At 38.3% G+C, this 27,141-nt stretch overlaps 1 protein-coding gene across 6 annotated transcripts in view; it reads right to left on the bottom strand.

Annotated features, from left to right (window-relative positions):
• The window catches only part of LOC150083775 (calcium/calmodulin-dependent protein kinase type II alpha chain), a 740,997-nt gene that overhangs the window by 382,359 nt on the left and 331,497 nt on the right, over positions 1-27,141 (bottom strand). The gene's annotated exons all lie outside the window — the stretch shown is intronic.

Here is a 27,141-nt window from a genome sequence, read left to right as displayed (position 1 = left end):
GCACATCTATCTTACAACCATCCTTCCTCAGCTTGAATTTGCACCACCACTCACGTGCGTAGCCTCTGCAAGAGGAAGAATGCCACCACATTTAGCTTACTCCATCCATTCAAACCCTAAAACATCTCAATCAGATTTCCAGAATCTGCAGTTGCAGAAATGAAGCCTTTCTTGGTAAGAGAGACCTTTTGTTCCTTTCACCAATCTTGTTGCCCTTCTCTTCACCCCCAGCATATCTACATTCTTCCCATTTGGCCTAACCATGGCCTTGTACAAAAGGATAATCAATTCCTTATCTCTACTAGCAACGTTTCTTATATGGTTGACAAAACTATGTGAGCTTCCCTTGCAGCATGTTTCAATGCTCACAGAATTTCATATCTGGCTGCACAAACACCTCCAAGTTTTTTCATTCTCCACTACCCTCAGTGGTATCACCAGTTGATAAGGTACTTGGGGTTACTGCTACCCATGTCCAGTACCTTGCATTTGTCAATGTTAAACTTCAACTACCATTTCTCAGCCCATCAATCAATTCTCCTAGATCTTTTTGCAGTAGCACACCCTAATGACTGACATTAACCACCCTGCCAACTTTGTATCATCTGCAAACACAGACATTAAGCCTGATATACCTTCATCAATATCATTGATAAATATTGAAAACAACAATGGGCCCAGCACTGAACTCACTAATAACATTAGACCATGAAGAGCAGTGCCCATTGATAACCACTTTCTGTCTTCTCCTACTTAACCATCCCTTCATCCATAGGTAACTTGCCATTAATACAACATTGCTCCAGTTTGAACAGTAGTCGTTCATGTGCAACAGTATCAAAAGCCTTTTGAAATCCAGGTATACGATGTCATTCCTTTATGAATTGATGTTGATTGATTTATTTATGAGTTCTTGGTGCAAGACCTGCTGTGGCTACAATGCATCTTGAAGGTTTTATATGGCAGTTCTGTTTGTGCTTGTATTTTGCTGGAAATAATTTCCAAGGATCAAGGAGTGTGTATAGCTTAATACAGGGCCAACATTTGATTTCATATTTGATTACAGAAGTTTATTCCTTGAGAAACTGAAAAACTTCTGTTATATTTTTCCTGTCTTCCAATATGGTTTTGAAAGTGCGGGAGTGATGCTTGGTTATTAAATCTTTAAAGCAATTTCGACGCTCGGCTGCATATGTTGGATAAGTAATTAGTACATGTTCCACTGTTTGTTGCATGTGGCAGCTACGACATAGAGGGGATCCTCTCCTTGCAAGAGGTAACAGTGGCTGAAATGAGTGTGTGTCCTATTCTTAACCCTGCAAGTATCACTTCGTCATATCTGTTTTGTTGTATGCTGGATTTCCATGGTTGGAGTAGATTTTTAATTTGATGCAGTTCGCTATTGGTTAAGACTTACCATTGCTAGTGATGTATCCCACTGTGATGAATAACTTGTTTGTAGTCTGAGAAAGGGATATATTCTGATGCAGAAATATTGCTGTTCGCTTCTTTAGTAGCTCTATCTGCTTGTTCATTACCATATATTCTGACATGACTGGGATGCAGCAAAATCTAATATTATGACCTTGTTCTAGGAGTTTCAATACTTGGTACTGAATTTGATGTTGTAGTGGATGTTTTTTGGAATTCATATTTTGTATCACCATCAGGGAGCTAAGGGAGTCAGTGAAAATGATGCTATTTCGGAAACTTGTATATTCAATTTGGTTTATCACTAACATAATGGCTTGCAGTTTTGCAGTATAAATGCTATTCTTTTGGGAGTTTTTGGGCCGATGTGGTGTCTGAAAGTAAACTGCTGCTCCCACATGATATTCAGTTTTTGAGCCATCTCTATATAAAAAGCAGTGATCTGAAAATTGACACTTGTAAGCAGCATGCAATGTTGACAGTTTATATGAGGAAGTGTTTGCTTGCTCCAAAAGTGGAACAAAAAGTCGCATGTAGGCAGTTTGATTATCCATCGTGGTGCAGACTGTTTCTTCAGGGGAGTGATATTATCCAGGTTAAGATCTCTACTGAGGAGAAGGATTTTTAATCTCATGCTCGCAAGTTTATTTATTCTTTGTTGTTGTTGATAATGTTGTTCCCATTCTGATGTAAAAAGAATTTTCTGAAGGGGGTGTCCTGGTAGGGATTTTATTTTAGTTGCATATAAAAGTAATTTATTATGTCTTCTAATTTGCAAAGGAGGTTCTTGAACTTCAGCATACAGGGTCTGGACAGTTGAAGTACGGAAAGTCCCAAGGGCTATCCAGACAGCAAGGTGATGTACTGGATTGAGCCATCTCAAGGAAATAGGTCTTGCTGAGTCATAGACTGGGGCACCACAGTCAAACTTAAACCGAATGAGTAATCGATATAATCTTAGTAGCACTGTTTTATCTGCTCCCCATGATGTAGTGGATAGGACCTTTAAGATGTTAATTTTCTTCAGACATTGAACTTTTATATGTCTAATATGCTCCAAAAATGTTAGTTTCTTGTCAAAGACAAGCCCCAAGAAACGAACACTTTTCGATTGGAATGATCTGTCCTTCCAGCCTAAGTTCTGGATCAGGATGGAGATTCTTTTTCCTGCAAAAGTGAATACATAGCGTATTTTGCACATAAATTCTATATCCATTTGTTTCTGTCCATTTTATGACTTTGCTTATGGCTATTTGTAATTGCCGTTCTATTGTCCTCATATGTTGTGCTTGATAAGAAATACTGAAGTCATCAGCATAAACAGTTGTGAAGATGCTGTTGTTGTTGGGTTTTTAGGAGCATTAGCAACTAAGGCCATATTGCTCCATGGATATGTGGTGGTCATTCTCTGACCTTCCAGCATTCTCCGTATTTGGGGTCACAGGCTCGAACCCCAGTCTAATCAAGAAGCGTGTGCTATGCACTGCTGCTCCTACCCACTTGGTAAGGAGGCGCCAATTTGTGATGTCAATTGGTATTTGTTCTATTATTACGTGCTGAAATGGACTGTAAAAAGTGTGGCACTTATTACGGATCCCTGGCGAACTCCTTCTTCCTGGACAAATGTTTTGGAAAGTGTATTGTTAATTCGAACTTTTGGAAAGACCTATTCTTAAGAAAATTACATATGTATAGGGGTACCTTTCTAAGGATATCATTGATGTACCCTTCTAAGAATAACATAGCGGCATGTGGTGTCGTATGCTTTCTCGAAATCAGAATTAACCATGACTTGATGTTGTTTTCTGAGAAATGCTTTTGCATTTCTTACCTGGTTTTCCAATTGTACAAGTACATCTAATGTAGAGCGATTTTTCCAAAAACCATATCGTGCTGGATTGAGAAGATTACTATTTTCTAGGAACCATGTTAGTCTATTATTCACCATTTTCTCAAGGATCTCACCTAAGCAGCTAGTCCAAGCTATAGGGGAATAATTCTGCGGCTCTGATAGGTCTTTTCCCTGTTTCGGGAAAGCTAGTATTATTGCACGATGCCATTTGTCTGGAAAAATATTTTCAAGATATATTTTATTGAATAAATCTAACAGGGCTAATTGAGATTGTTTATTTAATTGTTGTATCATTGCATAATGTATTTCATTGGGGCCAGCTGCACTGTGTTTCGTCTGTAACAGAGTTTGTTTTAGTTCTTCTACTGTGAGTGGCAAGTTGTATTTTTCACTATGATTGGTGGAAAAGTTTAGATTTGTTTTTTCGGCCTCATTCTTGTGAGTTTTGAAAGTAGTCGGGTATGCAAAATTAGCAGATGTATTAGCAAAATTTTCATCGAGCAAGTTGACAATATCTAAGGGATTTGTGACCAACTGCCCTTTCCAATTCAGTAATGGGAATGGATTTATTTGGGAACTGTTTGTCATCTTTCTGATCTTCTTCCAGAGAAGTGTAGCTGGTAGAGAACTGGTTATTGTGGATGCAAATTTCATCCACGTTGCTTTTTTGCTGATTTTGTGTATTTTCCTGATGGCACTTGCTATCTTGAATTGGATTAGATTATCTGTTGTTGGATTTCTTGAAAAAGAGGTTCCAGGCTCTATTCCTCTCTTCTTTAGCTTCCTGACATTCACTGTTCCACCATTCTAATGTTAGCATGAGTTTTGGATATTGTCTTTTCAGCTGCTTGGAGAATGCAATCTAATTTTGTTAGTGTCCTGAAAGTTTCCCAGTCCACATAATATATTTTCCATTTGGGATGTCTGCTGGCTTGGCATGGAGCTTTTTTCACAATTTTCAAAAATATGAGGTAGTAGTTGTTGCCCAGTGGCAATGTAGTGATGTGAGATTGACTTAAAGATGTAACCCATCAGGGGTAAAGGGAAGGGTTTTTGCTTTCATAAAGGTGACTACAGTGGTCTCAGACAATTTTTAAATTCTATACAGTGGGACCAACTGATGATGTTACTGACAGCAAACTCTAAATGGAAAGCATTCAGGGATTCAATCTTGGAAGTGACTAGGTTTTTATACCAACTAAGAAATACTGTTCAAGGTTTGGGCTGAATGGTTTTCAGATGAGCTAATCAGACTTGTGGCAGAGAAGAAAAATGCACAAGATGCATAAAATTATCAGGAAAAACAGTAGATAAAAGCTATTCTGTAATAAAGTCACGAAGGAAGTTAAGCAAGCAAAGACAGATTACAAGAAATCTTTTTCCAAAAAATGAAAAGAATTCTTTACTAATATAAACCCTAGAAGGAAGGGAGTGAATCAAATTGGTCCACTTGATAGTGATAGATCAACTGTTGATGACCCTGTTAGATAGCTGACAAACTGAATGAGTATTTTGCATTTACATTCACTCATGAGGAATTCTGAAGAAAAGTGGACAGAATATTATTAAACTCTAACAAAGAGCTAAATGATTTTGTAATAACTGAGATCAAAGTGGAGGAGAAGTAGTTAAAGTTAAACGTAAGAAAGCACCTGAGGTGGATGGGATCTATCCAGATATATTAAAGGAGTCGGCAAAGGAACTAAGCAAACCCTTAGCCATAATTATGAGAGTATTCTTCGCCTCAGGGGAGGTTCCCATATACTAGAGATGTGCAAATGTATTTCCAATTCACAAAGAGGGATCAAAGGGTAACACGAGTAATTACAGACCTGTTAGTTTAACTTATGTTCTGGGGAAAATAATGGAGTCACTGGTTAAAGAAGCATTGCAGGACCATTGTTCAGCATTGTAAGCAGGTTGCGAGGTTGCCCGGAAAGCTGGCTGGTACCACATAATACAATAAATAAAAAACAATAGAATAAAAAGTTACAAAGGAGGTTAGGCAGGCGAAGGCAGATTACGAGAAATCCTTGGCAAGGGATGCAAAGAAAAACAGCAAAGAGTTCTTTACTTATGTAAACTCTAGAAGGAAGGGGATGAATCAGATTGGTCCACTTGATATTGATGGGTCAACTGTTGATGATCCTGCTCAGGTAGCTAACAAACTAAATGAATATTTTGCATCGACATTCACACATGAGGAGTTATTCAGCAAGGGGAATGCCAGAGGTGTATTCAACTCTAGCAGTAAGCTACAGAATCTTGAAATGACTGGGAGTAAAGTGGAGGAGAAACTGTTGAAGATAAACACAAGAAAGGCACCCGGGGTGGATGGGATCTATCCAGTTATATTAAAGGAGGCAGCAAAGGAAGTAAGCAAACCCTTAGCCATAATTATGAGAGCTTCCTTGGACTCAGGGGAGGTACCCATAGACTGGAAATGTGCAAATGTGACCCCAATTCACAAAGGAGGATCAAAGGCTGACACAAGTAATTATAGACCTGTGAGCTTAACTTCTGTTCCAGGAAAATTAATGGAGGCACTGGTTAAAGAAGCACTGCAGGATCATTTAGACAAGACTTCAGTTATAGCTCAGACACAGCATGATTTTGTTAAGGGGAAGTCTTGCCTGACCAACTTGATTGGATACTATGATGCAGTCACAAAAGAACTGGATGCAGGGAATAACTTTGATATTATATACTTGGATCTTAGAAAAGCTTTTGATACTGTTGCACATGGAAGACTGCTACACAAATTGGAGCATTGTGACATTGGAGGCAAATTGCTGCTATGGATAAAGGGGTGGTTGAGGGGGAGAAGACAGAGAGTGGTAATCAATGGACACTGCTCATCGTGGACTAATGTTATTAGTGGAGTCCCTCAGGGCTCAGTGTTGGGTCCATTATTGTTTTCTGTATTTATAAATGATATTGATGATGGTATATCAAGCTTAATGTCCAAGTTTGCAGATGATACAAAGGTTGGCAGGGTTGTCAAGGACACTACTGACACTATGCTGCTGCAACAGGATCTGGAAAGGTTGAGCAGATGGGCTGAGAGGTGGCAAATGAAGTTTAACATTGACAAATGTAAAGTACTACACATGGGAAACAGCAACCCCAGAGCAATGTATCAGCTCTGTGGTACTACACTGACAGTGGTAGAGAATGAAAGGGACTTGGGGGTGGTTGTGCAGGCAGATATGAAGTTCTCTGAGCAGTGCAGACGGGCTGCAAGAGTAGCTTATGGAGTATTGTCAATGATATACAGGAATTTTTCCAGCAGGGATAAGGAGGTGATTATTCCATTGTATAAGGCAATGGTCAGGCCACACCTAGAGTACTGTATACAGGTCTGGAGGCCTCATTTCAAGAAGGATGTAGAGCTGCTGGAACGAGTACAGAGAAGGGCAACAAGATTAGTGAATGGAACAAAGGGGTTCTCTTACGAAGAAAGGCTTAAGTTTTGCAAATTACAGTGTCTGGAGACTAGGCACCAGCGAGGTGATCTGATAGAGGTGTATAAAGCCTTGAATGGTTTAAGCATGCTCAATGCTGATGGGAATCTTCCTCTAGCTCAGAATAATCACCTGAGAGGGCATACATTCAAATTGTTGAAAGACAGATGTAGGATAGACGTGCGGAAATTTGCCTTTAACCAGTGGGTGGGTGGTTGGTGGAACAGACTCCCATCCCTTGTGGTGGAGGTTGATAGCCTAAATAAGTTTAAGGCTCAGCTGGACAGGTATTTTGAATGAACAGAGGGGTGAAGTGGAAGTGGGTTTTTTTTTTTTTTTTTGGCTGATGTTGCATAAGCTTGCTTTCTTGCATCAAATGCCTCTACTAATGCTAATGCTAATGCTAAAATATATAGCCTAACACATACTTTTATTGCTCAAGATAAAGGAATCACTGTGGACCCAGCCATTCTACTTGGTCTCAAAGCTGATATAGAGAGAAAGAATTTGAATATGGTGAATACTGTGTAGAGCAGTGTTTCCCAAACTGTGATCTGAGGACCACTAGTGTTCTGGGAAAAATTGTTATTAATAATTTAAAAAATAATAATAAATAAATAAATTTTGCATATTTGTAGCAGACACCACTTTTGCATCATTATAATTTTTAACTTTATTTTATTTTTTTCGGTTATTAATATACTGGCATAGACTAATAATCATACAGACTGCGGAACACTATTTTGGCTGGCTTTTGCATAGAGAAGTATGCATACAGGTAATGGCATATACAAAAAAGTAGCAATGTAATGATCTCATATGCCATTCATAACCGATTTAGCCTGAAGGAGAGGGGGAAGCGAACCGACATCATAACTAAACTCACTTCCTTTTTAATTTTTTTTTTGATAATTATCAGTATTCCAAAATATTATTATTAAAATAAATGAACATGGATCTGTGGTTGAAAAAAGTAACTTTAAAATGAGAAGCAAGTAATATTTAGTATTGCAACTGTGGTCAATGCAATATTGTCACACTTCAAAGTGAGGATTAACAATCGCAGCCTTTTGTTCCCCAAAAAATCAGAAGGAAAAAAGCAGGAACCAACTAATAAAAGACCAAAACAAAAGTATGATGACAGTTATTTGAATTTAGGCTTTACATGCTTTGGAAATAGATTCTCCTGCTGCACAGTGCATCATGTATAATAAAATATTACAAACAGTTCTTCGGCTCCCACTAACCCTTGTGTTTCGTAAGTGTTCTGTCAATATATTTTGTGGGATGAAAAGTGTTCCATCAATATATTGTGAGACGAAAAGTGTTCCATCAATATACTGTGAGACGAAAAGTGTTCCGTCAATATACTGTGAGACGAAAAGTGTTCCGTCAATATACTGTGAGACGAAAAGTGTTCCGTCAATATACTGTGAGACGAAAAGTGTTCCGTGACTAAAAAAGTTTAGGAAATGTTGGTGTAGAGAATGGATAGAGCAGACAGGAGGGAGGAAGAGTATACACATACAATCTAGGGCTATGCACCCAATGTAATGCAATGCTGAGCCAGCCAGGCTAAGAGAAGCAGGAAAACCAAAACACGAGTAAGTACATTATAGGCCAAAAGACTGATGAGTATACTAAACAACCTTACAGCAAATGGAGTGGGAAAATAAATTGGAATGTCTTATAATGGGAGATTTAACTTTACAGATATTGATTTGAAGTTGTGAATTGTTCACTCACACAGTATCAGAAAATTTTCTAGATTTATTTTGGATGACTTATATTATTTACTGGATGACTGGATGACTAACATGTTAGAGCAAGGATATCACTGGTCGGCAAAAAAAATTTTTTTTCCTACTCCTCTTAAAATTCAGGGCAATTCTTGTAGATTTGCTGTTGCTGAATTCAAATGTGGCAACCATATTGCTGTAACAACCACTAATTTTAAGGGAGGAGGGATTAAAGTCAAAAACTAAGTTTCTAGTAAAAAAGATTTCATATATTTTAAGAAAATGTTACATACAGTAATAAATATTGAACAATGGGTCTATTACCTTGTTATATTCCAAAAATGTTTATCTGCTAATAACAAACATTTATTTTGTCGTTTTTTGCCTTTTATAATCATCCATTGGTGTCTCCCATGCAAGATTCCAACAGTAGTCTGCCAACATATTTGGATTCCATTTTTCCTAATATCTTTTTTCCATTTGAGAAATATCTTTATGAAACCTTTCAACGTGTTCATCAGAGACCGCTCCCGAGTTTTCAGGTAAAAAGTCTAAATAAGAATGTAGGAAATGAAGCTTTAACGACAGGTCTTGGTTTTCGGTCATTAACCTACAATATTTGAAAACTGAGGGTGATGAGAACTTTTTAAGCAGATATCTGAGTTTTCGAACATATTTCCTAAGAGAATCTGTTGAAATTATTTCAGTGAGGAAATTGATGCCAACCAGTGTTATCAGCAGTAACCTTACATGCATTAAGACTGGAAAGTTGCAAAGTGCAACCACTAATGCAGAAGAGTTGCCAACCTGCATGCAAGCAAAAATTAAAGTTAGAAAATGGTGGTATGAATCCTTATCTAAGCTGCATTTATAATCTGACTGCTTATGAAGCAGGTGCCTCCATAGCCAGGTGGGCAGGAGCAGCAATGTATAGCACACGCTTCTTGATTAGACCGGGATTCGAGCACCAAATATGGAGAATTCGGAAAGGTCAGGGAATGACCACCGCATATCCCTGGAGCAATATGGCCTTAGTTGCTAATGCTCCTAAAAAAAAACCAAACAACAACAATTTATGAAGCAAACAGCTTACTTAAAATAAATCTGTTCAAGTAAAGATTATGAATATTTTTCTGCAGCAAGAAGAGCATTTAGTGTTGCTAAAGTGAGAGCAATGTCTGATTTTGTGTTTCTGAGGCCTTTTAAAAAAAGGTATTTTGATTTTGGGGGGGGGGGGGAATAACCATCTTTCCTTATTATTTTAGTTTTGAGGATTGTACTCAAAAGATAACTCAAACTGCATCTGCTTTTCTGCCTGATCCATTCAAGATATTGCCAAATAGCAATGAGTATCCTTCTCTGTGTACTGTGAATATTCCAGTATAATGCTGAACCAAAAACAAAATTGAAGTATATAATAAATTTGCTGAAGGAATGTTCTGCCTCATTTGTTTCCTTTGGGGATTAATATTGCCATTTTCTATATATCTGACTTATTAGCATTAGTAGAGGCATGTGATGCAAGCAAGCATATAGATCATCAGCCAAAAAAAAACATTTCACACATCCATTCATTCTAAAAGTTTGTCCAGTTCTTCCTTGAATTTATTTAGGCTATCAACTTCCACAATGACAGATACAGCAATCAACTACCTGATGGAAAAGAGCAAATTTCTGCACATCTATTCTACAACTGTCTTTCTTCAATTTGAATTTATGTCCCCTCAGGTAATTTGAGCAAGAGGAAGAATTCCATCAGCATTGAGCATGCTCAACCCATTCAAGCCCGTATACAATTCGAGTCCTCAATTAGATCACATCACAGGTGCCTAGTCTCCAGATGCTGCAATTTGCAGAACTTAAGCTTTTCTTGGTAAAAGGACCTGTCGTTCCGCTGACCGATCTTGTTTTCCTTCTCTTACTTGTTCTAACAACTCTACCACCTTCCTAAAATGAGGCCTCCAGACCTATTTGCAGTATTCAAGGTGTAGCTTGACCATAGCCTTATACAAAGGGATAATCACCTCCTTATGCCTGCTAGCAAAATTATTATTATGTTATATGGTGCAAGGAAGCCTAAAGCTTATGCTGCACCAACGAGAGAGAGAGAGAGAGAGAGAGAGAGAGAGAGAGAGAGAGAGAGAGAGAGAGAGAAAACAGGAGTCAGAAGTAGAAGGCAATCACCAAGAAAGAGAAGTATGATGATCTGTCTCAGGACCCTGAGTGTGCCAAGCCCATAACTCACCAGATGTGAGCCCTGGAATTTCTGTATATCACTGACAAGACACCATGGGCTACTCTTGTAGCCTATATGGACTGCTCAGAAAACTTCATATCTGACTGCACAATTACCCCTGGGTCTTTTTTCATTCTCTACCACCCTGAGTGTAGTACCACACAGCTGGTACATTTCTCTGGGGTTACTTCTATCCATATGCAGTACTTTGCTTATTTCTGCAAGGAATTTCTTAACCAAGCAGTTTTTCCTCAGCAACTAAAGCAGTATAGAGTCCTTCCACTTTTTAAAACATAGATTCTTAATTTTACTGCTGATTTTTGACACTGATGTATCTGTTCACCTCTCTTAAAGATAATGGATAAAATTATGCTTATTGTCCTTGTTCCCATACTGTTTTTCGTTAAAGCCATATTTGTTGCATTATGGTATCCCAGTTAGATTCACTGATGCTTGCCTTATTAACCTGGTCTCATTAAAAAATTTTGCCAGCTTGTAATAATAATAAACACGTTTTAGACATTTGCACTGCTTTGATATAGTTGTAATCTCCACTCTGTTAAAATTGTTGAAGTATTATTTTTCTGTTGACAGTCTGTTATTACAATTATAATTTTGTCAGTTTTAAAAAAAATTTTTTTGTTATTGGAGTAAACTTTAGTTTTTCATTTAAACTATAAAATTAAATAATGTATTACTTTAATAATGTATTCAAAGGGAATCCTTATTTGCTTTTTTTATTTTCTGCATTTTTTTTCTATTTTTTCAATTAACTATAAGCTTTTTCTTATGCTGATGACATGTTTTCATTTTACTTATCCACTAGAGAAATTTCAATGTTAACAAAAGAAAGCACTAAAGATTACAGGGGAAAGGGAAAGGAAACAGTTTCAGAGAATAGCAAAAAATATACAACTAATAAATACCACAGACCTAGCAATGAATGGATAACCCTTGAAATTTTAAACAAATGTGAAGGAAATAGAAAGGAAAAAAATTATCTTAATAGAGAAAAACTCAAAAAAAACTAAGATACAAACTGTTGAAAAATTTAGTGGACACGTTATGCAAAAAGCTAAACAAGAATGGTTGAATTGCAAAACCGAACAATTCCACAGATTATACGAGTGACATGACACCAAAACAACATACTTTACAACTAAGGACATTCCCACAAACTGTGTATCAGGCTTCTAAACAAAATTAGATCATGAGGGAAAAGCATCAAACCTAGACAAAATTAGGAGAATGTGGGCAGAACATTTCAGAAGCCTATTGTCTGAAGATAATAACCACTAAAAACAACACACAGTTGGCAAAGACATACAGTTAGAAACACAAGGTACTGTGAGAAGTAAAATGTGCAATACAGACTAAACAAAACAAGGTAAAGCCATAGGACTAGGTAACATACCAAAAGAATATTGGAGGGATGGAGAGAAAATAAAATTAAATTTTCTAACTGTTCACTACAATGGAATCCTTGACACAAGTGACGTGCCAGAGGACTGAAAAACCTGGCAACATAATCCCAATACACAAAATGTAATTAAAAGACTGCAAAATTTTCCAAAAACCTACAACCAAAGACCTCAGTCAAGCATATAAAATGTTCATATGTATCCTTAAAAACAGAATAAGAAGAATTTATGAAGAAATTTCAGTGGGAGATTTCAAGCAGGATTCAGGAAAAACAGATTAACCATTAAAACAATTACTTAAAATACTAAGAGAGCAAAACAAAATGGGAAAAAGTTAAAGATTTATTCTCTTCTTTTACTGATTTTAAACAATAGAGTAGGACATCTAATCATTTTGACTACAGATGTAAGAGTAGATTAAATTTTGCCACTTTGATGACCAATGGGGGGGGGGGCAGAGATATTTATTTATTTGGTTTTTAGGAGCATTAGCAACTAAGGCCATATTGCTCCAGGATATGTGGTGGTCATTTCCTGACCTTTCCGCATCCTCCGTATTTGGTGGTGACGGGCTCGAACCCTGGTCTAATCAAGAAGCGTGTGCTATGCACTGCGGCTCCTTCCCACCTGGCTATGGAGGCACCTGGGGGGGGGGGGACTTTAAAGAAAAGTTTTGGAGGGCAGGGAGAAGAATTGTGTTGGGAGGTTCAATCAAATGCCTTTTAATTCTGACCAAAATTTCAGATTATGTAAAACACATGAAATTCATTTTGTATTTCAATTAAAATTTCAGTTTAAAAAAAATACACCAGTATCAACATCTTATTCGATGGCTTCAGCACCACCAATAAACTTCCATTTTCAACTGAAAGAAGTGTGCTGTAAAATCCTAAACCAAACTGGAATAAACAAAGAAACAAATTTTCTGAACCATTATTTATAAAGATACCACAGCAGTAGTCAAAAAGTGAAATATAACAATAGACAAAATTAAAACTAAAGAGGATGTCATGCAAGGCTTTCTGATGTCACACTGTCTCTTCAATATTTACTTAGATTAAGTGGTCAATATAGCCATACAAGAAGAGGAAGGAGTCAAGATAAATGGACTGACTATAAATCACACAAAAAAATAGATGACATTACATACATTGTAGACAGAAAGACCAAGCCAGAGTGTGTACAAATTACAATATTGTCATATTGCAATTTGTACAATACTGTCAATTCTGATAATATTAGAATGAGCAGCAGCCAGGAGGGCAGGGTGCTGGGGGTTCAGGGAATGGAGGCAATTATCATGAAACAAATAAATACATGGGGCTGTATTTATTTGTTTGTTTCATGAAAAAAATAAATAAATACATGGGCTATGTTAGGGAAGTAAAAATAAGAATACTTGCAAATATGCCAATGCTAGAAGTACAGTAAATAAATTTCATGAATTTGAAGTGCTGGTCAAGACATCAAAGGCAGATATTGTTGGAATATCAGAGGTATGGTGTCACACAGATATAAGCAATGCATAATTGGAATTTGAGAAGCACAATGTGTACAGAAAGGATTTCCTACAGCAACAAAAATGAGCATAGCAAGGGAGGAGGGTTTATGCTGTTAATTAAGAAAAACATAAAATATAACGAAGGGCATCCAGTTGACATAGATGAATCGTGCAATGATGAGTCAGTTTGGTGTGACATAAGCACTGGGAAAGCAAAAATGAGTGTAGCAGTATGTTATCGGACTAATGAGTAAAATGAAAAATTGTACAGAGAAATAGATTGGACCAGCAAATCAGACTGTGTTATAATAGGGGATTTTTAACTTCCCAGATATTCACTGGAACTTGTGGGATGGCAACATGCAAACTAGCAAGACTTTTGTGGATGTATTCGATGACTGTTTCCTACAGCAACATATTCAAGGTACGCAAAGGAAGTAATACTCTTGATATCATTATCAGCAGTGATTGTTAGCATTAGTAGAGGCATATGATGCAAGAAAGCAAGCTTATGCAGCATCAGCAAAAAAAAAAAAAAAAAAAAAAACACTTCCACTTCACCCCTCCATTCGTTCGAAATACCTGTACAGCTCAGCTTTAAATTTATTTATGCTATCAACTTCCACAACAAGGGATGGAAGTCTGTTCCACCAAACAACCCGCTGGCTAAAGGCAAATTTCTGCACATCTATCCTACATCTGTCTTTCCTTAATTTGAATTTGTGTCCTCTCAGGTGATTATTCTGAGCAAGAGGAAGAATCCCATCGGCACTGAGCATGCTCAAACCATTCAAGGCTTTATACACCTCTATCAGATCACCTCGCTGGTGCCTAGTCTCCAGACACTGTAATCTGCAAAACTTAAGCAGTTCTTCGTAAGAGCAACCCTTTGTTCCATTCACTAATCTCGTTGCCCTTCTCTGTACTCGTTTCAGCAGCTCTACATCCTTCTTGAAGTGAGGCCTCCAGACCTGTATACAGTACTCAAGATGTCGCCTAACCATTGCCTTATACAAGGGAATAATCACCTCCTTATCCCTGCTAGAAAAATTCCTGTATATCATTGACAAGACACCATGAGCTACTCTTGCAGCCCATCTGCACTGCTCAGAGAATGTCATTGCCTGCACAATTACCCAAGGTCCTTTTCATTCTCTACCACTGTCAGTGTAGTACAACAGAGTTGATACATCACTCTGAGGTTGTTGCTTCCGATATGTAGTTTGTCAATGTTAAACTTCATTTGCCACCTCTCAGCCCATCTGCTCAACCTTTCTGTTGCAGCAGCATAGCATCAGTGGTGTCCTTAAGAACCCTGCCAACCATTGTATCGTATGCAAACTTGGACATTAAGCTTCATATACCATCATCAATATCACGTAGCCAGGTGGGAAGGAGCAGCAGTGCGTACCACACGCTTCTTGATTAGACCGGGGTTCGAGCCCGTCACCACCAAATATGGAGGATGCGGAAAGGTCAGGGAATGACCACCGCATATTCCAGAGCAATATGGCCTTAGTTGCTAATGCTCCTAAAAACCAAAAAACAACAACAACAACATCAATATCATTTATATATACAGAAAACAATAATGGACCCAATACTGAACCCTGAGGAACTCCACTAATAACATTAGTCCACGATGAGCAGTGTACACTGATTACCACTCTCTGTCTTCTCTCCCTCAACCATCCCTTTATCCATAGCAGCAATTTGCCTCCAATGTCACACTGTTCCAATTTGTGCAGTAGTCTTCCATGTGCAGCAGTATCAAAAGCCTTTCTAAGATCCAAATATATAATATCAAAGTTATTCCCTGCATCCAGTTATTTTGTGACTGCATCATAGTATCCAATCAAATTGGTTGGGCAAGACTTTTCCTTAACAAAACCATGCTGTGCTGAACATTAGCATTAGTAGAGGCATATGATGCAAGAAAGCAAGCTTATGCAGGGAAGGGAATGCTCCCATTTCACTCCTCCATTCGTTCCAAATACCTATCCAGCTCAGTAATAAATTTATTTAGGCTATCAACTTACACAACAAAGGATGATAGTCTGTTCCACCAACCAACTACCCGCTGGCTAAAGGCAAACTTCCACACATCTATCATACATCCATCTTTCCTCAATTTGAATATATGCCCTGTCAGGTGATTATTCTGAGAAAGAGGAAGAATCCCATCAGCACTGAGCAGGTCTCAAACGATTCAAGGCTTTATACACCTCAATCAGATCACCTCGCAGGTGCCTAGTCTCCAGACACTGTAATTTGCAAAACTTAATTTTTTAAACCTCTCTTCGTAAGAACAACCCTTTGTTCCATTCACTAATCTTGATGTCCTTCTCTGTACTCATCCCAAAAAGTTCTACATCCTTCTTAAAATGAAGCCTCCAGACCTGTATACAGTACTCAAGGTGTGGCCTGACAATTGCCTTATACAAGGGGATAATCACTTCCTTATCCCTGCTAGAAAAATTCCTGCATTCAATATGAATTCTAAATGGGAAACCTTCAGGAACTTAATCTTGGAGGTGACTAGGCATTTTGTACTGACTAAGTCACACTGACTAAAAAATACTGTTCAAAGTATAGGCCTAAATGGATGTCAGATGAATAAATGAGGCTCACGGCAGAGAAGAAAAATGCATGGGTTGTATATAAATTATCAGGCAACACAGAAGCCTATGGCAGATATAAGCTAGTATGTAATCAAGTCACAAAGGAGGTTAGACAGACGAAAGCAGATTACGAGAAATGTTTGGCAAAGGATGCAAAGAGTTCTTTACTTATGTAAACTCTTGAAGGAAAGAGATGAAACAGATTGGTCCACTTAACATAGATGGTTTGACTATTGATGATCATGCTGAGATAGCTGATAAATTGAATGAGTATTTTGCATCTACATTCACACATGAGTATATACAAGGAGGGGAATGCCAGATGTTTATCAAAAACTAAGAGGGAGCTAAGTGATTTTGTAATAACTGAGAGCAAAGTGGAGGAAAAAATGAAGTTAAACATAAGGAAGGCACTTGGGGTTAATATAACTGGATAGTTCCCACCTGTACAATCTATCCAGTTATAATAAAGGAGGCAGCAAAGGAAGTAAGCAAACGCTTAGCCATAATTATGAGAGCTTTCTTGGACTCAGGGGAGGTCTGCATGGACTGGAAGTGTGCAAATGTATTCCTAATTCACAAAGGGAGTTCAAAAGATGACACATGACTATAGACCTGTTAGTTTAACTTGCGTTGCAGGGAAAATAATGGAGTCACCCATTAAAGAAGCATTGCAGGACCATCTGTCCACAAGACTGCAGTAGTAGTTAAGACACAGCATGGGTTTGTTAAAGGGAGGTCTTGTCTGACCAATTTGATTGGATACTATGATGTGGATGCAAAGGAACTGGATGTAAAAATTAATTTTTTAGATGGATGCAAAAATTAAATTTTTAATTTCAAGAAAGCTTTTGATACTGTTGCACAGGGAAGACTGCTGTACAAATTGGAGCAGTATGGCATTAATGGCAAGTTGCTACAACGGATAAAGGGATGGTTGAGTGAGAGCTGATAGAGCGTGGACACAGCTCTTCATTGTTATTTTATGTATTCATCAATGATACTGATGTAGGTATATCAGGCTTAATGTCCAAGTTTGTAGATTATACAAAGGTTGGCAGGGTTGTTAACTACAGCAAAAACAATGTGTTACTGCAACTGGATTTAGATAAGTTGAGCAAATGGGCTGAGAAGTGACACCTGAAGTTTAACATTGACAAATGCAAAGTAATGCATATGGGTAGCAGTAATCCTAGAGGAAAATACCAACTGGTAGTTGTTGGTGACTCTATTGTCAGGGAAACAGGGCATACTTTGTAAAAAGGATAGGTGGAACAGGACAAGGGTATGTCTGCCAGGGGCAAAGGTTGATGACGTTGTAGAGTGGATATCATCTTTTAAGGGCACAAAAGGTGATATAGTTGTACACATTGGCACTAATGATATCAAGAGTAGGAGACCAGCGGGATTACTTAACAAGTACAGGTCACTGTTGAAAATAAGCTGTGAAGTAGGGTTGAATTTGAAAGTGTCTGCAATTCTGCCCAGACACGATAGAAGGGAGTATATGATGAGAGTCTTGTCAATCAATTCAGCCCTGGAAAGATTGTGCAAGGTTCAAGGGGTAGAATTTTTTTCAGCCTGGACTGTATTTGTTAACAGGAGAGATTGCTTCTACAGGGATGGGATACACTTAAATAGAAAGGGTGCAAGAATATTTGCTGATGCTATCGAGGAAGAGTTAGGTGGGTTGGAAAACTGCTAGCTTGGGGGGCTACAAAGACTAATAGATTAACAGTAGCCACTGGCAGAGGTGAAAGAGATTCTTGCACTGCTTCTATTCGAATGAGCAGAAGCCTGAAAAACAAGATGCAGGATATTTTAGAGACTGCTGGAAGTCACTGCGGTACAAGTAAATACATGGGTTGTGTTAGGGTAGCTAAGAAAAAGAACAGGTGCATGTATACTTTCGTGTACACCAATGCTAGGAGTTTAGTAAATAAATTTGATGAATTTGAGGTATTGCTCAAAACATGAAAGGCAGATATTGTGGGGATTTCAGAGACGTGGTGTCACACATATATAAGGAATGCAGAACTGGAATTTGGGGAGTACAACGTCTACAGAAAGGATAGACAGGATAGGAAGGGAGGAGGGGTTATGCTATTAGTTAAAAAACACAAAATCCAAGGAAGTGAAACCAGTTGACATCGATGGACAGGGCAGTGTCGAGTCAGTTTGGTGTGACATAAGCATAGGTAAATCAAAATTGAGAGTAGGAGTGTGCTATAGGCCTAATGACTCTGATGAGTATAAAAAGGAACTGTACAGGGAAATAGAATGGACCAGTAAATCAGAGATTCTTATAATGGGGGATTTTAATTTCCCACATATTGACTGGAATTTGGTTGGTCACTCACACACCAGCAAGGCTTTTGTGGATTTATTGGATGATTGTTTTCTACACCAGCATGTTCGGGAGGCAACTAGAGGGAGTAATTCTCTTGATCTGATTATCAGTAGTGATTCTTCATGCATTAAGAATCTGCAGATAAAGGAACCACTAGGTGGCAGTGATCACAGTGTGCTGAAGTGGGATTTACTCAAGGAGGTAACTACCATTAGAGGTGAAGGGAAGGGTTTTTGTTTCGTAAAGGCGACTATGATGGTCTGAGACAGCATTTAAATTCTATACAGTGGACCAACTGATGATGTTACCAATAGCAAATTCAAAATGGGAAGCATTCAAGGAACTAATCTTGGAAGCTACCAGGCTTCACATACCAACCAAGAAATATTGTTCAACGTTCAGGCCTAAATAGTTGTCAGATGAACTAATGAGACATATGGCAGAGAAGAAAAATGCATGGGATACATACAAATTAATGGGTGACATGGAAGCCTATGACAGATATGAGTTGGTCTATAACCAAGTCACAAAGGAGATTAGGCAGGCAAAGGCAGATTATGAGAAATCCTTGGCAAAGGATGCAAAGAAAAACAGAAAAGAGTTCTTTACCTATTTAAACTCTAGAAGGAAAGGGATGAATCAGATTGGTCTACTGGATGTTGATGGTTCAACAGTTGAGGATCCTGCTCAGATGGCTAACAATCTAAACAAGTATTTTGCATCTACATTCACACATAAGGAGTTATTCAGGAAGGGGAATGTCGTAGGTGAAGTAAACATTGGCAGTGAGCTAGATGATTTTCTAATAACTGAGAGGAAAGTGGAGGAGAAATTGTTGAGGATAAACATAAAAAAGTCACCTGGGGTTGATGGGATCTATCCAGTTATATTAAAGGAAGCAGCAAAGGAAGTAAGCAAACCCCCTAGCCATAATTATGAGAGCTTCTTTGGACTCAGGGGATGTACCCATAGACTGGAGATGTGCAAATGTAACCCCCAATTCACAAAGGAGGATCAAAGGCTGACACAAGTAATTATAGACCTGCTAGTTTAACTTAGGTTCCAGGAAAATTAATGGAGGCACTGGTTATAGAAGCACTGCAGGATCATCTAGACAAAAATTCAGTTATAGCTCAGACACAGCATGGTTTTGTCAAGGGCAGGTCTTGTCTGACCAATTTGATTGGATACTATGATGTAGTCACAAAAGAACTGGATGCAGGGAATAACTTTGATATTATATATTTGGATCTTAGAAAGGCTTTTGATACTGTTGCGCATGGAAGACTGCTGCACAAATTGGAGCAGTGTGGTATTGGAGGCAAATTGCTGCTAGGGATACAGGGATGGTTGAGTGGCAGAAGATAGAGAGTGGTAATCAATGGACACTGCTCAACGTGGACTAATGTTATTAGTGGAGTTCCTCAGGGTTCAGTGTTGGGTCTATTGTTGTTTTCTGTATTTATAAATGATATTGATGATGGTATATCAAGTTTAATGTCCAAGTTTGCAGACAATACAAAGGTTGGCAGGGTTGTTAAGGACGCTACTGGTGCTATGCTGCTGCAACAGGATCTGGAAAGGTTGAGCAGATGGGCTGAGAGGTGGCAAATGAAGTTTAACATTGACAAATGTAAAATACTACATATGGGAAACAGTAACCCCAGATCAACGTATCAACTCTGTGGTACTACACTGACAGTGGTAGAGAATGAAAAGGACCTGGGGGTAATTGTGCAGGCAGATATGAAGTTCTCTGATCAGTGCAGACGGGCTGCAAGAGTAGCTCATGGTGTATTGTCAATGATATATAGGAATTTTTCTAGCAGGGATAAGGAGGTGATTATTCCCTTGTATAAGGCATTGGTCAGCCACACCTTGAGTACTGTATACAGGTCTGGAGGCCTCATTTCAAGAAGGATGTAGAGCTGCTGGAACGAGTACAGAGAAGGGCAACAAGATTTGTGAATGGAACAAAGGGTTGCTCTTACGAAGAAAGGCTTAAGTTTTGCAAATTACAGAGTCTGGAGACTAAGCATCGGCGAGGTGATCTGATAGAGGTGCATAAGGCTTTGAAGGGCTTGAGCATGCTCAATGCTGATGGGATTCTTCCTCTTGCTCAGAATAATCACCTGAGAGGGCATAAATTCAAATTGAGGAAGGACGGATGTCGGATAGATTTGCGGAAATTTGCCTTTAGCCAGCAGGCAGTTGGTTTGTGGAATACACTTCCATCACTTGTTGTTGAAGTTGATAGCCTAAACAAATTTAAGGCTCAGCTGGACAGGTATTTCGAACGAACGGAGGGGTGAAATGGGAGTAGTGGTTGTGTTTTTTTTTTTTTTTTGGCTGATGCTGAATAAGCTTGCTTTCTTGCATCATATGCCTCTACTAATGCTAACTGTGTGGTACTACACTCAGGGAATTAGAGAGTGAAAAAGATCTGCGGGTAATTGTGCAGTCAGATATGAAGTTTGCTATGCAGTGCAGACGGGCTGACAGAGCACATCATGGAGTCTTGTCAATGATATATTGGAATTTTGCTAGCAGGGACAAGGAGGTGATTATCCCACTGTACAAGGCAATGGGTTAGGCCACACCTTGAATACTGTGTACAGGTCTGGGGACCTCATTTTAGGAAGGATGTAGTGTTTGCTGGAACGAGTACAAAGAAGGGCAAAAAAAATTAGTGAGGAGAACAAAGGGATGATCTTACTAAGAAAGGCTTAAGTTCTGCAAATTGCACTACCTGGAGACTAGGCACATGCAAAGTGATCTGATTTGAGACGTATAAGGCCTTGACTGAGATGAGCAAGATCAATGCTGATGGGATTCTTTCTCTTGCTCAGATTAAGAACCTGATGGGGACATAGATTCAACTTGAGGAAAGACAATTGTAGAACAGATGTGTGGAAATTTTCCTTTAGCCAGCAGTTAGTTGATTGCTGGAACAGACTTCCATCTGTTCTCATGGAAGTTGATAGCTTAAATAAATTTAAAGCTGAGCTGGACAAGCATTTGGAGCCAACAGATGGGTGAAATGGAGGTGTGTTTTTTTATTATTTTTTTTATTTTGGGTGCTGCTGAATAAGCTTGCTTTCTTGCATTGTATCTCTCAACTAATGCTAATGCTAAATTGCAGCAGCTGGAGACTAGGCACCTGTGAGGTGATCTAATTGAGGTGTACAAGGTCTTGAATGGATTGAGCACACTGAATTCTAATGGGATTCTTACGTTTGCTCAGATTAAAAACTTGAGGGGGCATAAATTCAAATTGAGGAAACACAGTTGTAGAACAGATGTGCAGGAATTTGCCTTTAGCTAGTGGGTCATTAATTGCTGGAACAAACTTCTCTCTTTTGTTGTGGAAGTTGATAGCTTATATAAAATCAAGGAGGAACTGGACAAACTTTTAGAGGGAATTGATGGGTGGAACAGGGGTTTTTTTTTTTTTTTTTTTGGCTGAAGGTGTATAAAGCTTTCTTTCTTGCATCATATGCCTCTACTAACTCACTCACTCACTCACTCACTCACACACACACACACACACACACACACACACACACACACACACACACACACACACACACACACACACACACACACACACTTGTGTTCACTGAATTAAGACTACCCAATGAGTAATGGACTATGCTGTATACTTCGCAATAAAAAAGCCGAACAGCTTCATATGCTAGAGCAGTGGTAATTTGCATCTGGTCATGCTATGCAAGTCAAAATGATAAAGTTTTATAAGACAAAAGGGCATAATTGTCGGTGCTTGCTAATCAGGTTCATCTGTATTAGAAATGGCATGTCTTGTCAGATGCAAACAACCTGTGGTTAAGGTTGAATTTGAATATGGGGAGTACAATGTATACAGGAAGCACAGATAGGATAGGAGAGGTGGAGATGGTATTCTTTTAGTTAAGAAGAATATTAAATCTAAGGCAATGCATGCAGTTGGCTAACAAGTGCAATGTTGAGTCAGTTTGGTGTGACATAAGCACTGTAAAAACAAAATTGAGAGTAGGAGTGTGTTACAGGCCTAATGATGCTGATGAGTATACCAAACAAAGAAATAGAATGGGCCAGCAAATCAGAATGTCTCATAATTGTGGATTTTATCTTTCCAGATGCTGACTGGAATTTGTGGGTTTGTCACTCAACACACTAGCAAGGCTTCTGTGGATTTTTTGGATGACCGTTTTCTACAGCAGCATGTAAGAGAGGCGATAAGAGGAAGCAATACTCTTGATCTGGTAATCAGCAGTGATAATTCATAGAATCTGCAGTAAAAGACCCAATGACCACAGTGACCAAAATGACAGTGACCACAGTGTACTAATGTGGAATTTAATTAAAGACATAACTACTGTCAAGGGTAAAGGGAAAGATTTCTGCTTTCGTAAAGGTGGCTGCAGAGGTCTCAACACAGTTTTTAAAATATGTGCAGTGGGACCAACTGATGATGCTACCAACAGTAAATTCTAAATGGAAGTTATTCAAGGAAGTAATCAGAGAAGTTACTACTATGCTTTTCATACCAACAATACTCATCAAGGCATAGACCTAAATGAATGTCAGATGAACAACTGAGACATGCGGCATTGAAAAAAAGTGCATGGGATCCAAATAAATCATCAGGTAATACAGAAGCCTATGGTAGATATAAATTAGTCTGTAATCAAGTCAAAAAGGAGGTTAGGCCAGCTAAAGAGATTATGATAGGTGATAACTATCTGGCAAAGAAAAACAGCAAAGACTTTATGCTTATATTAACAGTAGAAGGAAGGAGTTGAATCACATTGGGCACGATGTTTGTGGGTTTAATGTTGATGAAGCTGATCCAGTTGCAGACAAATTGAATAAGTATTTTACATCTACATTTACATGTGAGGAATTCTTTAGGGAATGGGATGACAGAGGTTTATCAAACTCTTTAATGAAGAGCTAAATGACTTTGTGATAACTGAAAGAAAAGTGGAGGAGAAACCATTGAGGACTGACACAAAAAGGCACCTAGGGCATATGGAATCTATCCAATTATATTGTGGGAAGCAGCAAAGGAGGTAAGCAAACCCGTAGCCATAATTATGATCATTGTATTCAGGGGAGACCCTATGGACTATAGAAGTGCAAATATATCCCCAATTCATAAAGCAGAGTAAGAGGCAACATGAATAATTACAGACCTGTTAGCTTAACATCTGTTCCAGGGAAAAAAATGGAATCTCTGGTTAAAGAAGTAATGCAGGACCATTTGGACAGGCATGTATTTATACTGCAATCACAAAATGATTGCAGTATAATTACTACGATGATAGGTTACTATGATACAGTGACCAAGAAAGTGGATGCAAAAAATGATTTTTATATCATATACGTGGATTTCAGGAAGGCTTTAAATACTGTTGCACATAAAAGAATGCTGTACAAACTAGAGCAATGGGGCATTAAGAGCATGGATGATGGTTAAGAAGGATGGTTAAGTGGATAAAGACAGAGAGTGGTTATCGATGTTCACTGTTCTTTGTGGCCAAATGTTATCAGTGTAGTTCCCCTGGAACTACACAAAAACATTTGTTCACTGGTGAGTCTGCTGTTGTTTACAATATTTATCAATGATATTGATGAATGCATATTAGGCTTAATATCTAAGTTTGCAGATTACACAAAGGTTGGCAAGGTGGTTAACGACAGTCTTCAGGGTCAGCTACTGCAACAAGATCTAGAGAATTGTGTCGATGGACTGAGAAATGGCAGAGGAATTTTAACATTAACAAATGAAAGGTACTACACATTGGTAGCAGTAACCCCAGAGTAACTTATCAACTGTGTGGTATTACACTCAGGGTAGTGGAGAATGAAAAAGACATGGGGGTAATTGTGCAGTCTGACAAGAAATTCTCTGAGCAGTGGTGCAGACATGCTGCCAGGACAGCTCATAAGGTTTTGTCAATGTTATTCGAAACTTTGCCAGCAGGGATAAAGAGACGATTATCCCTTTGTATAAGGCCATGGTTAGGCCACATCTTGAATACTGTATACAGGTCTGGAGGCCCCACTTTAGGAAGGATGTAGACGTTGGAATGGGTGCAGAGAATGGCAACCAGATTTGTGAAAGGAACAAAAGGGTTTTCTTACCTGGAAAAGCTTTGATTCTGCAAATTACAGTGATCTGACTGAGTTTAAAGCCTTGAATGGTTTGCATAAGCTGAATGTTAATGACATTCTTCCACTTGCTGAGACTATACACATAGAGGGCATAAATTCAAGTTGAAGAAGGATGCTGTAGGATAGATATGTGGAAGTTTGCCTTCCAAACGGATAGATTTGCCTACCAGTAGGATAGATATGTGGAAGCAAGTGGGTGGTTGATTACAGTAAAAGGTTTCCATCTGTTGTTGTTATGGAAGTCAGGGGTGGGCCGTCCCGAGGGTGGTTGGACACTATAGGAAATGAGTGTGCTGGTTGGATGAGCTCAAATACCTGGAGCAACACACCAATGGATGCATTCATATGTGGCACAAGCAACACAAGCCCATGAACCCATTGTACACAATGCCCACAATCAGGTAAGAGGCAGTGGTTGCTTAATATGAGGGATTTTTTTTTGGCAAGAACTATGACTCGTGGTGTGTATGAACCAATGTTTCACTGGTGTGGTTTACTGGTAGCCCTTAGAAAACTATGTGCATCCTGCCACAATGCATTTTTTTCCAGGCAGAAACAGGATCTTCCAAAAAAATAATATGTTGCATCATCAGGCCCACACCATGCAGTGGTTCAAGGAACGCTTTAACCACTGCATGACGTGAAGTGAAGATATCACCCATCTTGATTGGCCTCACTTCAATCCAATTGAATGCCCATGGGATGTTTTGGAATGGGAAGTGAGGTGTATGGATACACAATTGTCATCTATTCTGTGAAAAGTCTTGCAGGCAGCATGGCTGCAGATACCTACCGGACATCTTCAGACATCTACTGGAGTTAATGCCTAGACAAATAGTAGCCCAATGTGGTATTAGGTAGGTGATCATAATTCAGTGATGAGAGAGAGAGAGACTCTTCTAACTTTGTGAATAGAATTTTTATTGAAAAGGTATGCTTACTTTGCTCTGCAAAGTAAGCATACCTTTTCAATAAAAATTCTATTCACAAAATAAAGCTCTGAAAAAAATGGCACATATGCTTTTAGTAAAACTAATAATGAAGTTGAGGTTGAGGAGGTATTTCAAAATAGTGATTAGGCTGTTGAAGAGGTGTTACATTTATTTGGGCTAAAGTTCCAATAACATTGGAACAAATATGACATCAAATAAAAAGGGTTTTTCTTCATGGATTCCATTTTTCTCTCCCACAACCTTTAAAACAGCACACAGCAGTTGCAGTTGTTCATTAATAAGAAGCCTGTTCTTTCTACAAATCTGTTCCTGAAGCTAGACTGCTGGTGGTCTAAATCTAGTGGAGTTAATGGACTGCATATACAAATCAAATTTTGGGTGTCTCTTTGATGACCATGGAAAGACAGGAAAAAAACTGTTTAAATATACAGTTAACACAGAGGGGTACAGCAGGTGGGGAGACTATGTTAGATATTAGATTCCTTCAAAAGCCTTTTAATTGCAATCAAATTTTAAGATTATGTAAAGACAGATGAAATTAATTTTGTATTTGAATCCAAATTTAACTTTAAAAAAACAATACCTAAAAAATATAATAAAATCTTGCTTTTTTTATTATTATTATTATTTAAACACCAACAGCAATTACATTTTCAAAATATAGACATCTATTTATATTCTATATATGAGAATTACAAAAATAAAGGTAATTCAAATATAGGAGAAAATATGTTAAAACATTAAGACAATCTGTGCACAGTGTAATATATTTATACAGTTTCTTTTACACTCACTTTTTTCTTTTTCAAGATATAAAGGGATGCACTGCATTTATGTAGTTTCTTTGTAAGTTTGCATGTTGAAGATTATGGAACCTTCACCGACAGTGAAGAGGTAACCTGTATTATTCCATTCTCTGTTGAGATGGGAGAAGCTTCCTTTGGATCTTTAGTGGGGAGTCTGAACAGAATTTTGCTCTGTAGTTTCCTTTGCAGACCCCACATGAGGTCTTGGAATAAACTGTCAAGAGGAGGTATGTCGTCCCTTCTTCTTGTGTATTTAAAGTGGAAGAGGTAGATGATGCCCTTCACAACAATAAATAGAAAGTTGCATATGGTGTGTATAGTCTATTCAGAGTGAAGTAGGTACCAGCAGTTCTCCTAGGGCCAACTATCACACTACTCTGAATGTACCAGTTCTAGATAGATTATATTCAGATGAACAGAGAGAGAGAGAGAGAGAGAGAGAGAGAGAGAGAGAGAGAGAGAGAGAGAGAGAGAGAGAGAGAGTAAATAGGTTGGTACTTGCACAAGGTTCAAGATAAACAGATATAGTGATGTTCTGATATTCAAAACATCAATTACATCTGCGGTTATACAGTGATGTTTCAAAACTA

Source organism: Mastigoproctus giganteus, chromosome 7 (assembly GCF_048544385.1).
Source record: "Mastigoproctus giganteus isolate SK-2022 chromosome 7, ASM4854438v1, whole genome shotgun sequence".
In the NCBI taxonomy this organism is placed as follows: domain Eukaryota; kingdom Metazoa; phylum Arthropoda; class Arachnida; order Uropygi; family Thelyphonidae; genus Mastigoproctus; species Mastigoproctus giganteus.
Note: the sequence above shows the minus strand (reverse complement) of the source record. Positions and strands in the feature narration are given on the sequence as shown.